This window comes from Phasianus colchicus, chromosome 9 (genome assembly GCF_987193195.1).
Source record: "Phasianus colchicus chromosome 9, bPhaCol1.hap1.1, whole genome shotgun sequence".
NCBI lineage: Eukaryota > Metazoa > Chordata > Aves > Galliformes > Phasianidae > Phasianus > Phasianus colchicus.
Window position 1 is genome coordinate 13,712,808 of NC_143444.1, and position 14,616 is coordinate 13,727,423.

The window sequence follows — 14,616 nt, forward strand, 5'->3', positions numbered from 1 at the left end:
TTATTCCCACAAGCCATAGGTGTTTCTTCAAGAAGCCACGTATGCGGTGCAAAGTAGCTGTGATGTTCTAGCTTGCTGTTATACTACATTTGTTTTACAGGGCATAAGTGACTGTGTGAGCTATTTGTCAGTAGAGAGTAAGACTGTTGTTGTAGGCAAGAAGCTCTGAGATTTTTGGAAGGTTATGATATGATGTACACTGTTAATGTTTAAGAACAAATATAGCAGAGACTTATTTTTTTCTACATCCATCTTAACTTCAACACTCTGAGGTCTTCTGTCCTTATTGTTTGAGTATGTATTAGCTTTCACATGTTGTGAAATATATGTGACAAAATTCAGTATTTGAGCTGACAATTTTTCCAGAAAGAGGTGGGTTTGGAAAATGGCAGCGTTCTTCAGAAACAGCAAAGTCTGAAGCTGATGCAAGACATTTCCAGTTTGTAAGTTCTACTGCTCATTTCAATGAAGGATACGCTGTAAGTCCAAGTCCACATCCCTCTTCACATGCAGCCCCTAATTAGTTAGGGAAGACCAACAGAAATTACCACAGACTCCACAGACCTCCTGAGATCATCTAGTGAGAACACAGCTGGCAGGACCTAAGTTCAAGGCATATCCCAGCTACCTACTCACCTAGCAGAGTACAGCCTTAGGTAAATTAATTGCAATTAAGAAATACAATTTTGATCAAATCCCATAGAAGCAAAACGTATATTCAGCTATTCTAGATGCTGACCCCACCATAAACGTGCAAATTGCTGTGCTCTCATCTGTGACATCTGAAAAATAGATCTCTGCATTTTGTCTTAATTTTGCAGAATATTTGGATGCGTGGTCACAGCAATACCCAAACTAGATTATTAATAGAAAGTAATGCATTTTCTAAAGATGAACTAGTACCAAAACAAAGGGCAAGTTTCAGTTATCAAGATAAAGTATCTTCTTTTGTCAGTTCCTGCACACAATGCATTAACATTAATGACAGTTTCAGCCACACGCATGTGTATCTCTCATTAACTCTAATGGACAATACATGCACATAGATCTCTGGTTGCTACTGAGGGGAATTACATATACGTGCAACACTCATTAGTATTAATGAGGGTTCTCCTGTGGGTACCTAATGATCATTAATGGGAGTTACACGCATGTGTATTCTCCATTAACATTAGTGGCACGTGCATCTCTCATTAATATTGATGGGAAATACAGGAAGCCATATTTCATTAATGTTAGTAAGAGTGATGCACACGCTGCAAGGAGACAGCTTTTCCTGCTGTATCTTCAGTGACGGAAGTTTGAAATGTTGTTAACTATTTTCTAAGGAATCTCTAGTTGGTGTTATCTTTTTTGGTGAATTATCCAAGGTCTCCGTGACCTTTGCCAAAATGCACAGGTTTCCTTCCCATGTGAATGATTTATTTTTGAAAAAGCCCAAATATCTTTTCTTTTGTACGAGGAGGAATGTCATCTCTGTAATTTTTCTAAGTCAGCATATTTGCTGCTATTTCAAAGAACATTGTCTGTGTGCTCTTCACAGCATAGGGGTAGCACACACCACCTGCTGAGTTATTGTTTATAGGCACACAGAATTTATTACAAACTCTTGTAATCGTAACTTCATTTTATATCGTACACTAAAGCGGCGTTGTGTTAAACTTTGACATTGTTTCTGATGAATATAGTAAAGATTAAAGGACATAGCTTCCCTTCAGAGAAAAAAAAAAAAAAAGTGTGAATTTACTACAGTACAGAGTTCTTCATCCTTCCAGTTACAAAGAGATTAAACTTCAGGTATTGCATTCAGTTCTGGATCCCTCTCTACAGGAAGGATATTGAGTTGCTACAGCATGTGCAGAGAAGAGCTACAAAGCCAGTGAAGGGACTATAAAATGAGTCATGAGGAACGGCTGGGGGAACTGGGTCTTTTTAGTCTAGAGAAGGCTGAGGGGAGGCCTCATCACACTCTACTCCTACCTGAAAGAAGATTGCAGCCTCTTTTCTCAGATGACAGGTGATAAGACACAAGGAAACAGCCTCACGATGTATCAAGGGAAGTTTAGATTGGATGTGGGTAAGAATTTATTCATGGAAAAAGGTGTTCAAGCATTGGAATGGGCTGCTCAGGGAAGCGGTGGAGTCACCATCCCTGAAGGCATCTAGGAAATGTATGAATGTGACACTAAGGGACGTAGTTCAGTGATGTGACTTGGTACGCCAGGCTGAACTTGAGGATCTTGAAGGTCTTTTTCAGCCTCTGTGATTCTATTCGATGATTTGATGTTGCATTTGAATATGTATTTGCTCACCTGCCAGACTGTTTCCATGGAATTGACTGTGTTTTATATCTCCTTTTTGAACATCTGCCATTGCTGTTGCACAGTGCCATTGCAGAGATTCATATTTTATGTGGTGGGGCAGTCTTGTCCTTTTGAGCTGCTCCTGGGGAACACTTCCCTCTCTCTCCACTTTGGGGCATCAGCATCTGGGTGAGTGCTGAAGAGCCAGGGAGAAATATCACGTGATAAGGACAGGATTAAGGAGGAAGGCGGATCTACAGAGACTGGGGAGTGATTGTGTAAAGTTCTGATCTGGCACACAAGTGATCTGCGAACAGTTCTCACGTACATACCCTACTGTAAGTTAAACTCTTCTTTTTCTGTTCTTTGATGTATCTACCACCTTGTATAAAGGAATTATAACCTGTAATAAGATCTCCAGATGCCACCATCTTGCCTTAGCTACAGTTAATACTAACAGTAACAGCCATGCAGATATATGCTGTTTAAAACAGAAAATAATATATTTAGTTTTCAAAATGCCTTTTTGTAAGATAGTCTTATTGCTTTTCTCATTTGCTCATACAGAATTAGAATATCCGTTGCCCATGCAAATTAGTTACAAAAAAAACCCCAACCAAATACATTTGCAAATAACAAATGAAATTTAAAGGATTATGTTTAGCGCACACAACTATACTAAATCAGATTCCCCAAGGCAGAGGGAGAACATCACACTTTCCTGTACCAGTGAAGCCTCTGCTGCACTGGAAGACTTCAGTGCAGGGAGTGGGCAGGCTGTATTGGTGTGGCTATTCCATTTCAGGAGCCTTCTGGAGAGAGGGAGTGAGAGCAGTTTTAACTCCCACAGGAGCTGTGCAGACAAACTGCCTTGCACAAGCCTTTTCCATCTGTCCTAGCGCTGCCCCTTTGGCAGCTTGCACAGAGCATCCCTTTGTTATTGTGCTGGTTCTTCATCATTACCCTGGTGCAAGAGATGTCACTGTTTTCTTTTCCAGCAGATGTTTTATTTCTAATACCTGATTCCAGCAGGGTCCATATGGAGCCTGTACATAATCTCATTCAATTCACATGAAAATCAATAACGAATTTAGATACAGCAGGCATCAAAGCCTGAAACTCTCTCTATGTGCACACATAGAGACTCAGACATATGCTTGCATAAGACATGCATGCATCCACATTCGCCCATTCTCAACAGTCAAATGCAGGAAAGGTGATTATAGTGCTAAAGGGTGACAGATGTCAGAAGGCATCAAGGAAAATCATAACAATAATATTCTGTTAGGCTACAGCAGCATTAAAGATTATAATGTGTAACTACAGCTTTCACTTATAATTCAGAATTTAGCTGCTAAGCAAACTAAATAATTTATCAAGTACAATATGTTTTAACTCTGCAGCTTGCAAAAGCTGTAGCCATGCTGTTGTTTCAAATAGTTACCAAATGGTGGAAATGTCAAGCTCTTCCTTAAATTGCATCTTCCTGAATTCCCTTGGTAGATGCAACTGATTTTTTTTTTTTCTTTCTAAAGATGTTTTATTGTTTTTCTACTTTTCATCAGGGTGGGGTTGCCATGGCAATAAAGTAGGATGTCTTGCTGGATTTCACCTTTGCTGTCTTGCTTCATATGGTTCTCTCTCCTCCGAGCAAACATGGTGGACGCAATGCACATACAGATGTCTGATTTTAGATTTCTTTCTTGAGTGTGCTTGGCAGCTGCTCTCCTGAGACAGACGAGGCAGTACTTCACAGGCAGCAACTCACATTCATCTTCCCACTCTCTAATGGCCACCATCATGTCTCACTTTCTTTGTGAGCTCTCTTTTCAGATGGACAAAGCTTTTCATGAAAGACTTGCTTCCAGTGTAAGCAGAAACTTTTGGTTAAGTATTTCACGTAACTGAGTGACCAAATCAATTCTCTTTCCATGGAAACTGGTCAGAGTTAAATGGTGAAATATGCCACCACAGAAAATTAGAAACATCCATTTCACATCCCAGCAAAATGCCCAGAACAAAACTGGTTACAGGATTTGTAAGGCTGGTTTTAGGTTATGATGCTGCTATTGTGATTGCACCCCTGAAATGTGTCTTTCTCCAGTTTTCTCAGTTAAACTTCTAGGATATAACTGGTTCAAAATTTAAATCACTGAGATTAAGATTTTTCATTTAATGTATATCTTTCCCGACATCATTTAAATAATAATTTGTGAATCTTTTGTCTATATTGGAATTTCACAGTAGATAGCATCTCCAAAATCCAGATAAAAAGGGACAATAAATGCAAACCCGCATTACAGTTCATCAGTTTAAACCTTGTCAATGAGCTCTTCTCTCCTCAAGGATTACAGTTAGTGGAAATAGTTGTTATTTTAGGATACACTAAAGGATAATGCATCCCAGGAATGTATCATTAATACCATTGTAATTTAAAATCCTATATCCCAGTGATGTGAAACTTCACTGAAGTATTTTGATTTCTCTCTGCGATTCAGACCAAGTAAAACTGAGGTGATGTGTTATGTGAATTCCTGTGGTTTACATGTGATGCCTGCCTTTGCCTCTTCTCAGTCCTCTACTTGAAATCGCAAAGCTAACAAAATGCTTCCTAATTTCCAATTCATGGTCTTATTCTCTGCTTTTTTTTTCTGTCTTACTCACTAGAGTAACATTAAATTTCCAAAGTCCTCTGATGTCACTTACGTTGCCCTGGCAGAACATCAGTGTCATTTTAAGGTATCATTATAATATTTGCTCATCTGACTACATTGGTCTCTGACTGCCAGTCCCACTTTTTCTCATGAATAGATAGTATTAGCATAATTATTATTCACATGTTATAGCACCCAGGAGATATGAACACTGTCTAGCTCTCATTTAGTTAATGCTTTAGAAAACTTGCAATCTGGGGAGAAGGCAAGAAACAGGACATAAATAGCAAAACAGAGGGGAAGACAGGTGCAGAGAGACTACATGAATCTGCATGTTAAGCAGCAATATCAGCACTGTGATGCTACCACTTTCTGGATATTATGATAAAAGACGAATGAAGGGAACCTCCAGAGCTTTTATATGGTTGGGTAGCTGTTCCTTCACGAGACGTTTCATAGGATGTTGTGGGCCCTCAAGCATGCAGTTATTTGTCTTAAAATCCTGCAGTTAGCATAAGAGATTGACTTGCTAGATGAATGGATGTTTGATTTCTTAATAAGGAAGTCACTCTGAAAATTAAACAGAGTTTTGTGTGATGTAAGATAATTTAGAGCACTTTATTTTGCTGAACTGGGACTTCTGTTTTGAGCCTGGTAATCGTGGCCTGCAAATACAGCTTCATCCCTGCCATCATGACAAGAACTGCATGTTCTGTACAAGACAGACAGTGTTTCTATTTCTACTGCAGAGTAACACTTTCAAGCTTGGCATGTTGTAGTTACGGTGATCGTCATGGTTGTAGAGAAATCTGTGCCTTGACTTATTCTTTCCAGAATGCTTCTCAGAGCAGAGGTCAAACTTCTCATGAGTCTTTCACACAGGAATAGGCAATACTGTGGCTTTTAAACCAGCCCTCATTCCAGCTTGATCATATGTGGCCCAGCTTCCTTGGGCATTGATTCATCAGAATAGCTCACAGTACACTGTTTTAATAAAAGCAGGTTCTGTACGCATGCGGCGTGTGTAGGTCTCTTGTCCTGGAAAAATGAAACTGTGGCTGCTGACTGCTATTTTAAGAATGCATCAAATTCTGCATAGTGAGAAGAAGAAAACTAAAGGCTTTTAAAGGTAGTTACATTGCTTTGAAGGATCTTGTGAGTTTTTACAGTTATCTCCAGATTATACATGATGAGACACACAAAGTGCAGATCAACTACTTCTTCAAAGACATGCGAGAGGAAGTGATAAAATCAGAAACCGGATCCACCACCATTACATGTTGTAACTATCACATAGCCTGTGTCACGTGCAGCTGTGCTATTTATGATTTTAACTCAGCTGTGCTCCTTGCCATTTAATGCAAAGACAATATGTACATTTTGTGATGGTGGTAGAAGGGAAAGGGAAAACACATATTTTCTGGGCAAGCCATGAGTGCTGCTTGCAGTCTAAAATTTATTTAGTGTGAAAATCTGATGACTACTCCTGAAGATATCTTTCTAGACTTCTTTGTTGAGCCTGCCAAGAATGCTGATAATTAACAGAAGTTGTGTTTGTGACAGGAAAAAAAAAACACTGACCATATGTTTTGTTTATAGTCCTATGCCATTTCTCTAGAAGAAAAATTGATCTTCGAATTAAGATATATAAAAACTGAAAATATGCTTTGTTACTTGCCATGTTTACACCAAATAAAAGCAGAACTTAGCTTCTGCATTCAGTGGTGTTATCAGAAACATCTAATAGTATTTGATTAACAGTTCTTTCATGGGCCCAAGGACACAGCTGACTGAGCTGTGGTGTATATTTCAGTGCAGTATCACCTATTTGCCAGTGTGTGAGTTCTGCTCTCAGGTGATTCAAATAGTAAAGCCCATGAGCTAAATATCAGCTTCATTGTGTGAATAGTAACCACGATATCTGCAATATCACATTACAGCACAGGTTCAGTCAGGTGCTATTAAATTCCCCTAATTCCGTGCAACATTTTTATTAATAAATAACAAGATAGCTACCTCAGATTTCCTTAATCCAAGGAAAGGAAATGCACATCTGCTACTGGAAATGATTCTCTCCTGGCACTACTGAGCAAAAAATTTTCACAGCATCACTGCTTGTTATAAAAAACCAATAGAATGTAGCAATGCAACTACAATAATGATGGACCATGTATAAGTGTTAACAAACTATATTTTATGTTAGTCTTTCAAAAAGTTTTGCAAACCAGATAGTGAAATGCCTTGGATATATCATATTACATAACAGTGATCATAGATAAGTTAAGCTATTAATACAGTTGTATCTGTGTGCTAAAGTAGAAAAGCTACTTACAAGCTATTACAGCTTTCGTCTACTCAGCAGAGTCCCTTGTGCAGTACACACTCCTACTTCAACTGTTATTTCACATATGCATGCATCAGGTATTTATTTGGTAGCCATCAAGTTGCAGCGTTTAAAGATTTATTAATTTTTTTTTTTTACAATCTAGCAATGACTCTTCCTAAGATGACAAATACTCAGTCACCTTTTTATTCATTTTTTAATTGTTTTGATGAGATGACCAGACACTGGTCACTTGTGACAGGAGTGGCAATACAAAGACTCATGACCCCCTCCTTTCAGCAGCTATAGAGTATATGTTTAAGAGGTTAATTCCATCTCCTTTCTGCTGACCTGTGTCGAATTCCAATTACCATCCCAAAAGGAAAGGTCTGGGTAAAAGCCATGACAATCCTTGAATGCATTTATCTTTAGGACATTTTAGCAGGGGACAAGTGGAGATGAGTAAGACACTAAGCCCAGGAGATTGCTGCTCTTTAAACAAACAGTGGATACCTGACTTATAATTGAAGACAGGTCATGCTACCTTATTGCTTGTGGCTATTATAATACCCACAGTTAATCATAGAAGCAAAGGTTTTGAGATATTAACACAATTCATATGCTGATGAGCTAGAGCTCTGTCATGTAAAAACTGAGGTTCAGTATGTCTGTGTGAGAGCCATTTCAGTTTACATTATCCTGTTACTCTTCAGTTGTTTGATGCCTTTAATATTACCCATTGCTTTTATTTTGTATGTTAGCAATACCCTGAAAGGCTGTGCCATACAAAAGGGGGTAAGACAGGCATAATCTTAAATGGATTAGAAATTTGCTGATATGTACTTGTGAATGTTCTAATCACTTTGCCAAACAAAATCAATAAGCACGTTTCTGTTGGTTGGAAAATGTTCATGTAAATTAAGCACTGCATCTGTGTTCACTTCTTACTGCAACAGTAGCAAACAGGCCAGGCCTAAATATTCTTGATATCAGACATTTGATTCAGTGTTGTTTAAAACAAGCAAAAACAACAACAACAAAAGCAAAACAACAATCCTTCTTTGAGGCTAAAGAGAACAGAGAAGAGTAGGTCAACCATCGAGTTGGATGCTCATTGTAGACAGTGTGAAAACATCACTAATACGAATCTGAAGTGTTTTTTTTTTTTTGTTTGTTTGTTTTTTTTTAATTAAACAAAAACCAGAATTCTTGTCAACTACACTGCTGAGGACATTTTTCCCCGCTTTCAGAAACCTGGAAGTGCTGTCTCTGAAAACAGGAACCAGCTTCTATCATAACTCAAAGAGATGTTAGTAAGCTTCACTCAAGCGTCTCAGAGAAAAGGTGGATTAACTCTTTAGTAACAAGAGTTCAGCTTTTACACAGATGCCACTCATTTTAAAATAGTGAGAGGAAAAATGACATGCCATATATGTGAAATCTCAGTAGGCTGATCCTTTTTTTTCCTCCATGAAGCATTAGCAAGGTTTTAAATAGCTGCAACTGCATATTAAAAATGCCCATGTGTATAATACATGAATAAGGGCACCTTGGCTGAATACATTATGGAACAGAGCTGTCGTCTTCGCCCCCTTCAAAATCTTGCTTTCTCTTGCTTATGTGGATAGACAATGCTAATGAGAAGAACTTACCAGCATTAAATTAGACAGTGAAGCAAAGGCTTAAAATCAGGTTGTTTTTTAAGTGAACTTTTTTTGTTTTTTAAGTGAACGTCACTCCGTGAGTTCCTTTATTTTCCTTTCTTTCCATCACTTCCACAAATCAGGCCATTTCTCTGCAGCTCTTTATTTAAGCACAAAGCCTGGTAAAGGATCGTGTTTTATTTGCAGACTGACTAGTTAGTTTTTGTTGAGTTTGCGTTTGTTTTTTTTCTTCTGTTACTCATTCACCTCCTACTTCAACAAAGACATAATCCCATCTTTTTTTGAATAACTAAGAGCTGATTCAGGTACAGGAAAGAATGTATGCTGCTGAATGGAGGCATCTACTGTGCGTGATGGATTTGAAATGCTGTATGCAAAAATCTCTGCAGTTGTTTGTCTTTGTGTTTAGAATGAGAGCATGTAATAATGCACTTGCTAGGCAGGAGTGACTCACTGAATATTTCGACAAGATAGATTTTTATGCTGTGCCATTCAATAAAATATATTTATTTCAATAAGCCATATTGAAATAATTTGTGGCTCATGCACCCATTTCAAGGAAAAAATGCACAATTTTTGGATCAAAATATCTTTTTTTTTTTTTTGCCCAATTAAGAGTTGCTTTCCCTGTATAACCATTATTTTGTGGCTCTGTGCAAAGGTTCACAACTCAGCTTTTTAAAGATGTGTTCTCTGTAATGATGGAGGAAAAACAAAAGTTTTTTTGTGAGGGTGGCTTTTGTCTCTGACACTGTTTTGTAGCTCTCGAGTGAGTAGAATTCATTTATATATGTATAGCTCCAAGTGACGAGGCTTATGAATTGCTGTTATCATTGAGAGCTTGCTGAGAAAATGAAGTGCATGGCTACACTTCTATTTTATATTTCATGGAAATTAAAACTATTTTAGGCCCTGCATGCAGGCCTATACAGATATCTGAACCAATTTTTTTCCATCTGACTGATGTTTCTCTGAGTCATTCGTATCACTTTCATATGCAGAGAGATTTTGTAGGCTATTTATGATCATTTTAGAGTATACTTAAGCTCTCCTTTTTAACAGGGGCTGGCAGTACAAGGAAATAAAGTTCCTTCTGGACAATGTTTTACAATGAAAGAAGTTGCAGTGGTGTTTTGAAAATCAAAATCCCTTTCTTCTGTAACAAAAAACCCACAGTGTTTATGTAGGAGCAGACTCTTACCTATGTTTCCCAAATCTCATTAATAAGGAAACCTGCTTTGCCCCTTCTTGTATGACCTTGAAAAGTCACATAATCTCAGCAGCCTTAAGATTTCACATACTCTGGAGCTGAACAGAAGTGCCTGGTCCTATGCAGCAGCAAGGCAGCCGTTTGCAGGCTGTTCTGTGCTTGTGCCAGAGCACTCCTTGGCACAGGAGCAGCGACAGAGTTTGTTAGCAAGCCTGTGAGACAGCACTTTGGCAATTCGTATCGTACCTGGGAACAAACATCAGTACTGCAGGAAAAAAGAAAGATGAAAGATCACTCAAATGGCAGAGCTACTGTTTGCTTAAAGGAAAAATGAAATGGGCAAACAAAAGCTTTGGCAAGTAAAGGACTTGGGATTTGTTGTTACCTGCGGTGGAGGTTTCACTGTCCTTGTGTTGTTCAGCATCCTATTACACTAAGGATATGAAATTAAATTTCCTTTCTTCTCCAGGACTGTTTGCAAGCTGCTACTGAGTCCCACATCAACACACTTTTTTCTTGAAAATGGCTGCCAAATTGTGAAGGTAAGAAAACAAAGCTATCAATTCCTGTTTAAAATGATCAGATACTAGTTAGCAGAAACATTTTTTATTGCTGCCTTTTCAAACCCCTGCTGAGATAAAAGGGGTGTGTGTGTGCGTGTGTGAACAAATCCAAAACCTCCAAGACATAGCCCTTTTGTGGGAAGGTTGGAATGGTCTTTACACAGCACTCTTTATATTTTGATAATTTTCAGAGATACAGATTAGAACAGATCAAATAAACTGATAACCCAAAACAAAGCATGCAACAATATTTAAATGATCTGTGATTTCATTCTTGCCTGAAGGCATGCTTCATGAAGAAAGTGCTCAGGATATTTCACAGATTTTCACAGTGGTACACCTCCTGCTTCCCCAGCAGGTCATTACTGCCTATCTTGCTGGGCTCTGGTGCAAGGCACTCTGGTGGCTACTCTGTAAACCTCAGTCTCAGATAGCCTCTGTAAATATCAATAGAGGACTCTTTCTCTGGAATCCCACAGGAGCAGAGAAGCTCCAAAAACATCAGTGATTGATTTGCATTATAGGACGGAGCTGTCCAAAAAGAATTCTCTCGAATTCAGAAGGCTTGCAGACAGGCTTCTTGCAAAACTTAAGTGTCCAATATGGGCAGCTGTGTGTGATTTATTGAAGTATACTTCTCTGACTTTATGCAAGGTAGTAGACTCTAACTGAATGACTGAAAGGAATTCATTAAAAAGGGAGAAGGAACAGAACAGCAAATACAGAAGAATAGGAGGGCTGAATGTAAAACACATAATAGCAATGTATTATGATGGATGAAACTGTGAGGAAAAAATACTTCATTAGTGGGCTGTGGTGAAGGCACAACTCATAGCTGGCAGAAAAAAAATTAAAAAAAAAACCAACTGCCTTTCTGTGTAGCATTGTGTTTCCCACATAAGAAAATCTGTGGTTGATATGCGGGTTTTGCACGGCCATCCCAAAACCTAGGCTGGCATCTCCAGACTCATGGGAGGTGTCAGTGGCCCTGATGAACCCAAAGAGAGAAGAATTCCCCTGCAAACGTTGTTCCTTTGGTAAGAAATCACCTTCTAGTCCATTTTGTGCCCAGTCAAGTAGCATAACAGTGACAGAGTAAAAACCACACATATTTGGAGACTGGGCTGAGTTTCATGAGCCTAGCCCTTTATCTGCTTTAGGCCATTGGAAATTTGCATTGTTTGTACAAATTATTAGTGAATAAAAGCTTTTCAATAGTGGCTGATTTTTATAGGGATTTTGAAAGAAAAACAGTCAGATTCCCTGTTTGAAAACTAGTGTAACTATGAACATTTTAAGAATAGATGGGAAATAAGATCTTCGTTCTCTCCAGTAAAATATCTATCTTTCTGGAAGCAGGTAAAATTTGAAGGCTTTAAAATATGCTTGTTATTTAGTCTCTTTGTGGTTGGATTCAGAAACTGAAAAAGTAATCTTCTGGCAGCATTAGTACCCTCTTAAAGCTAAAACTCCAGCTAGTAATAACAACAGACTCTCATGTAGTGAGATGGGGCGGGGGGGGGGGGGAAAGAAATAAAATAAAAAAGCCCAGCTTTTATGGTATATTAACCAATTTTTATTTTTGACTAGTTCAAGTAATTTTTCAAACCCACTGTTGTATTTTTGTAACTCTTCTGATGGATTGGAAGTTGGAGTCATTTATTTTTTAAAATGCGATAAGAAAAACATCTAGTTAGTATTATTGGGAAGCAGTGGGAAGCATAACCTGTGATCCTATTATACTTATTTTAAGTCTGAACAAACTTCTATTATTATAATGGAAATGAAATGTTTGAATCAATAAGGGATGCTGCAGTATTACTTAGCAGAATTCAGGAAGTGCAGCTGAGGATAAAAAATAGCTATAGGCTGCCATGTAGTGGTTACTAATCTACCTTGTGAAATCTTCACCTTTGTATTTTTTTCTTTCTTCTTTCTGAGAAGTAGCCTCAGTCAGTGTATTGATTTGTTTTTACTGCAGTTTTTAAACTGTAAAAGTAGTTGTGACTCCTAGATACCATCACCTTGACAGCACTTGTAGGCTTGAATCACAGCTACCTGCTATGTTTGGAAAAGTCCTTAGGTTATGAAGGCCCTGCTAGATCATAACCAAGGTTATCTAACTATACTTATTTGAAACACAGCAGTATACATCAATGGAGTATACAGCAAATGTGAGCTTTAATAATGTTAGTTTCTTATTTAAGCACTTGTGTTTTTAAGCTGGCAACACAATAATATGAAGAAGACAGAGGGTGTGGAGAGCACTTATTTATCAATGTGGATTAAGAAACACATGGAAGTGTCAATGTACTGCTAATCAATTCACACTCACTCTTTCTTTCATCTGCTTCACTGAGTTAAATCCTGCAGTTGTCCTTTGTGGTTACAGATGGCTCCTCTGCTGTGCAGACAGCCTGGTATTGCTACAGGACAGAAAAGGGATAATGGCCACACGGGCATACGTGGCCATTGGAATGCACAAAGGTTAATTTCTTGCTCTCATGGTAGTAATGACCAGTAATATAAGAACAACTAATTTTAGAGTAGAGATTAATTTAATGATACACATGCAAAAAGTGACCAGTTTTTTTTCATTCTAGTGACTGAGCTATAGAATAAGAGTCATGCCATTTCATACTATATAATTAAGCTTCCTGTCTCACCTTTCCAATCTTTAAATGTCCATATTATTTCTTGACATCCAAAAATGTGTAAAGCCACTCCATTGATTACGCAAGTTTTATTCCAGGAGACTATTCCTAACTTAAAATGGTTGCCTTCCTTCATGCCTTTTTTCTTTTGTAATAATACTCATTATTTCTAGTTTCTAATATTTATGTCAGATTATTCTCTCAGCCCACTCTCCTAAATTCTCCCAGCATGGTGGTGGTTACCATACCACCCCTGGTCAATGTTCAGAGACGTTACATAATTCTCATAAATGCTTCTCATCAGTCAAAATGTACTGGTGCTTAAACATTTGTACTGCTTCTTTTTTCCCCCTAAGCGCAATATCTCACCATCTATCATTACCCTTCATTTATAGTTTGTCAGACAATTTTAAATCCACAAGACAGTGCTCATTTCAAACCCATCTGAGACTAATTTTTCAAGTATGATTTCTTAGGTATTGCATCTGATGTCTACTAATGCTGCATGCATGATCCAAAATTGCTTTTTGTCACAAATTTTCAACCCCCACTCTAGTCACCCTGTGTTCCAGCGCATATGTGCGTATCATAATTTCACTTGCTGCTGTTTATTGCTCATGTTTCTCCTGTCAGCTGCTTACTTTAAAAAAAAAAAAAAAAAAAAAAAAAAAAAAAAGCAGGCTCACTTCCATTATTTTCCTAGGGATTGTAATGTGATTTATCAGATGATAATTTCCACGATTACTCTTTATTCGTCTTCTAAAGTTCAGTGCCATCCAGCCATCTGGTGTCTCATTAGTTCTGCAAAAGCCCTAGCCTACAAAGAAGAAAAAATTACTCACGTGTCTAATTTTAAGCATGTGAATCCTAATGATGCAAAGGAGACTGCTCATATTTTTTAAGCCAGGAGTACAGATAACTCTTGCAGGACCGGGCCATAAAATACAGTTAAAAGATTTCTTTGGTTAATTGCATGAAGTAATTAGCTTGAACGCTGCAATGCACTTCATAGAGAAGTGCTAATAGGCCTGCATTAAGGCTTTTCAAGCAATTCTTTACCAGCCTTTTATCAATCATCTAGGCATTTGATATGAAGAGAGGTATAAATCAGTGTTGATGTGAAACATGTTGATGAGTGTATGTTTTAAGGAGAATTGGTATCAGATGCAAAGTCTTCATCACCACTAAATTAACCATTTTGTTTCTCTTCCTTGTGGTGTTAAGAGACCTGCACAACATTACACT

At 38.0% G+C, this 14,616-nt stretch overlaps 1 long non-coding RNA gene across 1 annotated transcript in view; it reads left to right on the forward strand.

The window, feature by feature from the left end:
• LOC149916826 (uncharacterized) overlaps nt 1-10,695 on the forward strand; it is a 30,672-nt gene extending 19,977 nt beyond the window's left edge. The window contains exon 5 of the long non-coding RNA XR_016468953.1: nt 10,624-10,695. This is a non-coding gene — a long non-coding RNA (uncharacterized LOC149916826). The remainder of the gene's footprint in view (nt 1-10,623) is intronic.
• Nucleotides 10,696-14,616: the final 3,921 nt, after the last annotated feature.